Raw genomic sequence first — 6000 nt, 5'->3', positions numbered from 1 at the left:
TAGGCACAGGGCCACTTGAAAAAAACATGTGGTGAGCTCACAGTGTAATGTCAGAAACATTCTATTATATTCACCAAGGAGAATCAGATATGCTGTACATGATATCAGAAATCAGAAGCGATATAAAAATATTTAAGACAGAAGGAGAAAGATATTGACACATTGATCAAACTTAGAGACAAATTAACTGTTGTTCCAAATATGTTTTTACACATATTAAAAGAACTTAGTAAAAAGAAAGCATGGGTGCTATTGTATGTATGTGAACTTCATTGGAAAAGGGAATTGTGCCAGAGAGTAGCAGTTTGCTGAAGTAAATGCTATGTTTTGAAAGGGAACTAGAATCAGTCCAGGCAACTTACAAACATGTTAACTTATTCTTATTAAATTCTTTGAAGAAGCATTGTTACCTAATATATTTGGTTTTTCAAATAACCTTCAGTAAGAGAACAATGATTACTGAAGAATTATGACTAAGGTGAGAGCAAATGGAGTCAGGAACAAGTTGTAGGGTTGATATCAAGCTAACTAAATAGAGGATAGAGAGCAAGGCTTACTAAGCACTTAGATGGGCAAGTGGGAAGTGCCAAAGTGAGCAACTAAGATGGAATTTTGAGGTTTATTGTTGGGAGTTGGAGTTTGAAGTCTTAGAACTCTACTGGAGGAGGGTAGAACGACATCTGAAGTACCTTGTGCAGTTTTGGTCCTTGCAGTTAAGAAACGAGGTATTGGTTTTGGAGGCAGTTCAAAAGTAATGCATTGGAATGATTCAAGGGATGAAAGGGTTGATTTATCAAGAATGGTTAAACAGGTGAGGTGCTCATTGGTTAGAGTTTAGAAGACTGAAAAGTAGTCTCATTGAAACATACAAGATTCTGAGGGGGCTTCATAAGGTTGATGTTAAGAAGGCATTTCCACCTCAAACTAGAAGACATATTTACAAAATAACTGAATATTCAAATAAAACTGAGATGCAAGGGAATTTCTGCTCCAGAGGATAGTGAACATCTGGAATTCTCTACCCCAAAGAGTTTTGGAGACAAGAACACTGAATATATTTAAAGAGGAGGTAGATAGGTTGTTGAAATATTGGGGAATTGAGGCTGAGGACCTGGCACAAAGGAGAAGTTCAGCCCTGGGGATTATCAGCTGTGGTCTTTAATGTTAAGGTAGTGTTGAGAGGCCAAGTGGCCTACTTCTGTTCTTAAATTCCACAAGAATCAGCACTGGAATCATTTGTTTTTCTCCTTTTACGTAAACCTAAGAATCAAAAGTACATTTCCAAAATTTATGGATGATCATTCATACAGAGGAGGGCTGCAATGTTAAAGAGGAGTTTGGAATTTTATAGAAAGAAAATGTAATTGGTAAATGAACTTCAATATATGTGAGTAGTACGAGTTGATAGGAAAAATGTGCAGGCTACACACTTAGAAAATAAATGTCCAGGGTGGATAGTCCAGGTATGTGTGAGTATGGATACACAAATTATTATAAATAGCAGCAGAGGTTTACAAAGCATTAAAAAAACATAGCTTTATGGATTATCTATGAGAATAGATTAAAAGACAGAGAAGTAATGTTAAATTTGTATTGAACCTTATTTAGATACACTTGGAGCACATATTTGCACAGTTCTGGTCTCCATATTGTATAAAGATCATTGGAGCATGAAATAATATGCAAAAATGATTTACCAAGATGATACCAGAACTGAGAGGCCATAACTAACAGGATTGATTGTACTGAGCAGCATTTTTGCCTCCAGAAAAGAGAAGACCAAGGGTTGCACTAATGCTTTTTGAGATTATAAAAGAAATTTAATAGGAGTGTCTCTACTTGGAGAGGAGACCAGCGTTCAGGCTGCAAATATAAGATGGTAATGAATATATCCTAACTGCAAGGTTAGCAGGAGACCAATTTTGTTAAAGGTTTCATTAAAGGCAGATTGCATTAAGGGATAACTGCCTTTGAGTAATATCTCTTACAAGCTACCCTATGGCACTATGAACGAAGGCTACAGAAGTCTCCTGCCAAGATGCTGCAACATGTTTCATTGAACCTAAGAATGGTTACAGCACAGGAGGCCATTCAGGCTGTTGAATCTGTTGTTACTTTGTTTGCTATATGTTGTCACTATTTGTGCCACTGTTCCAACTGATCATGTATCAGCAAATGTAGGGTATTCCTGAGGAATTGATAAGATGACTTAACTTGAATTCCCCACTTCCACTGCCCCCATTGTTCAATATTAAAATAAAGTAGACAGGGTCAGCTCAAGTTTCCATGTGTAATAACAGCTACACAGGTGAAATGTGTTATAAGTGATCGAACTGAATAAGAGTATTTGGTGGAGCAGCAGTGATGAATTCTCAGACATACTTAGTCCATCTGCTGCTTTATGACTATTCTGTAATAGTGTGATTCTCAACCTCTTATAGTAATGCTATTTAAGGCCCACTTGAACCAGTGAACAGCTTCATTTGTGTTGTACGGCTTTCTCAAATGCCTTTGATCTGAATTTTCTCCATGGACTTCTTTATCCCCCTTCCTATTGTTCCTATTCCTTTGTTGAACCCTTCCTTGTAAGTGTGGGAAAGATTCTGGAAAGTGAGTGGAGCTGAAGTTTTGAAAACTTGCTGACAGCTCCCAAACAGAGGAGGATTACAGCTGGAAATTGTCTCTGCAAGCACAGATCTTAATCATCTCTGAGGCTTGTTTACCTTGCTCCTTTTATTGTAGGCTTACATCGTTGTATTCTCAACCATGAGTCAGAAGGTTGTGGGTTCAAGCCCCACTTGAGGAATCTAGCAAACAATCTGGCCTTCCACTTCATTATGATATCTAGGGATTGTTCGCTTGAGGTGGGTGAAGACACCATTCAGGTTTGTTGCAGCTCCAAAAGCAAAAAAAACCCCTTTGTTTAGTCTCTAAAGCAGCTGTAGTATTTTTGCTCATTCTTTCTTTGTGTTTTTCCTATTTACATGAACAATTGTTTGAAGGTTGAACAACATCAGCTGCTGCCATGTTTAAAAGAACAGCATTTTATGTTCCAATCGGCATTAAGGGAAAGTAAGCACTTCTTCAAACAGTGCTCTAACATCGTACGACTCTAAGGGAAGTTAACCTCAGTTACTTGTTAATGGTTGAACAGGACAGCAATAAGATTTCAGCCTAACCAATGAATGGCCATAGTCCTTTCGAGCTGGGGCATGGATGCTCTCCTCATAGACGGTGAGGAGGTGAATGTTGGGTACCTCACAACTTGTCTTGGTTCTTTCAACCATATTGTGAGCCGTTTCCTCCTGAAACGAGGCAGAGGAAGGGACTGAGTGAGATTAAAGTGGCTGGCGCAGCTCTTAGTGTTGGTACAGGTGGAGGAATGTGGCATAGTGTTCTAAGTGAGAATGTCGGCAGAGTAGAGGCCATGCAGAGTTAGCAGTTGGAAGATGTGTGGATTTACTGTTTGTTTGCCTGTGTTTATTATCTCTGGGGCAATCCTTCACATACAGGAAGCATGGAGTTCCAGACTGACAATGCTTGAACTGGTGCGCAACCACATTATAAACATGACACAGGAATCCCAAGGAGTTCCTGGCAGTAGTAAGAATTTCTGCCTCTGGAGAGAAACCTGAATAGTGTTTTTAGCCGCTTTAAACTAACCTAGAAGTGTGTGTAAATAAAGCGCTGTCTGTCTTGTTTTACCTGGCACTACACTACTCAGCCATTGTGAGGATGATATTCCTCAGTCTCAATGTCCTCCTCTTTCTCCTCAAAATACTACTGATGCTTTCCCAGTTCTTAAGTATTCCTCACTCCCCCCCTTTGTCTGATGCAGTTATGCTGAGCACAGTATTCTTGGATTGTGCAGCTCTCTCTGTACAGAGTGCACTGCAAGGCCACATCAGACTGATCCAAGTATCAAATCCTCATCTTCAAGAGGCCCATTGTCTGCTCCACAATGCCCTGGTGAAGAATGGGTGGCATTGAATCAAAATTGGCCTCAGTCAGGGGGTTGATTAATGGAGTCATCAGCCATCGTTGGAGATCATTGTCCTTGTCTCCCAGTGACCATCCTCATAATACATCGGGCCTTTGAAATGATGCAGGAACCTGAGTGTTCTGAAGGATATAAGCATCATGGCAGCTTCTAGTGAACTTGGTGCAGTCCTCTAAGATGTGATAATGATGATCACAGATAGGTTAGACATTGACTGAGTGGAATCCTTTTCTGTTATTGAATTCAGTTGTGCTATGATGTGGGTGTTCTCACTGTGACACATAACATAGTTTCTCATGTGCTCTGCACTTGGGGGAAGCTAGATGCGACATTTACAAAGCCTACTGCCTGGGCTGCAGCACTGACCCTGTCCTGAGGAATAAGATGACTTGCTGTGATCTGGCACAAATTGCATCAAAAACAGACTTGAAACAATTGTAGATCAAGGATTGAGAGTTCCCACGTAGGTCCCTTATGGATCCTTGGAAGCAGCCAGGCACATAAAAAAAAACAATAAGTGCTGCTGTCACTTTGACAGGCACCATGGTGGGATGGTCACAAATCCCTTCTGATCAGAGGACACCAGTGAGAAGTGACCGAGGGGATTCTGGGAGAAGTCAGCACTGTCATGGCAACTGAGAAGGCAGTAGTGAAGGATTGTGTGCTCAACATGTGGAAGAGCATCCAACAGAGGGCACCAATGAGAAGTGACTGAGAAGGATTCTGGGAGAATTTGGCACAATCGTCACGACTGCCAGCTTTGAGTAACAACTTTACCTTGATCAGCAGCTGGAAAGCAGAGCCGGAGAGGGCAGAGGGAGGAGACAGTGACTAGAACAGGTAAAAACTTGGAGCACAGTGTGTTGACTTTGATCCCTGACATGGGGAGTATTGTGGAATCTGCACTTAATCACAAGTTGACATGTGATGTTTTGAATACAAGAGCTCCTGATTGGTAAGTGGTGGTCACGTAATTCTTCTTTTCGTACCTTCAATTTCCATTAACCTTTTCATGCCCATTAGGCTTCAGAGTAGTACAGCACTGGGAATTTGAGCAGTACTCAGACTGTTGTTTATAGAATAATATATTTAATATTTTTAGTGAAAATCTGACACTAGGAACCATCTAGTTTGCTGTAAATTAATTTAAATTAGTTTATTTTTCATTAAATAGTTCCTAGAGGGTAAAAATGGCAGGCAGTGAGGTAGTATGCTTTTCCTGATGAATGTGGGTATTAAGAGACAGTTTGAACATTCCTGATGACTGCATCTGCAGGAAATGTGTCCAATTACAGCTCCTGGCAGACTGCACTGATTAGTTGGAGCAGTGCTGGACGCAGCTAGGAGCAGGCATGAGGGAAATCTTTGTAGACAGTAGTGATTACGTACATGGTCACACCCAAAGCTCAGGAAGACAGATGAATGACTGTTTGAAGGGGCAGGCAGACGGTGCAGGAGTCCCTTGTGGCTATCTCCCTCTCAATGAAGCATTACCATTTGGGCATGGTTGGAGGGTGGGGCTGGTAATTGACTATTGGGAATGGTGACAGCAGCAGCCAGAGCACTGGCACCACAGCTGGTTCTGTTTTACAGCAGGGAGGGTCAAATGCAAGTGAGCAGCTATTATCAGGGTCTCTATGATCTGGGATATGGGTAGGTGTTTCTTTAGTTGCAAAAGAGACTCCAGGATGGTGCATTGCTTCCCCAGTGCCAGAGTCAAGGACATTGCTGAATGGGCACAGAACATTCACAAACAGGGATGGTGAGCAGCCAGAAGTTGTGTTACGCTTTTGTACTAATGACATCGGCAGGAAGAATGACAAAGTCATGTAAAAGGAGTTCAGGGAGTTATGCAGTAAGTTGAGAAACAGGACCTCTAGGTTTGTAATCTCGGGGTTATCCCCTGTGTTATGTTGCTGTGAGGCAACGAATAGGAGGACAGTACAGTTAAATGTGTGGCTAAAGAGCTGGCATTGGAGGGAGGGCATCAGATATGTGGA

General features: G+C 41.3%; 1 long non-coding RNA gene across 2 annotated transcripts in view; it reads left to right on the top strand.

The window, feature by feature from the left end:
• Nucleotides 1-4724: 4724 nt before the first annotated feature.
• LOC125460740 (uncharacterized) overlaps nt 4725-6000 on the top strand; it is a 98838-nt gene continuing 97562 nt past the window's right edge. For both annotated transcript variants that reach the window (XR_009446982.1, XR_007249331.2), the window contains exon 1: nt 4725-4840. This is a non-coding gene — a long non-coding RNA (uncharacterized LOC125460740). The remainder of the gene's footprint in view (nt 4841-6000) is intronic.

The sequence above is a fragment of the Stegostoma tigrinum genome, chromosome 2, assembly GCF_030684315.1.
Source record: "Stegostoma tigrinum isolate sSteTig4 chromosome 2, sSteTig4.hap1, whole genome shotgun sequence".
Lineage (NCBI taxonomy): Eukaryota > Metazoa > Chordata > Chondrichthyes > Orectolobiformes > Stegostomatidae > Stegostoma > Stegostoma tigrinum.
Note: the sequence above shows the minus strand (reverse complement) of the source record. Positions and strands in the feature narration are given on the sequence as shown.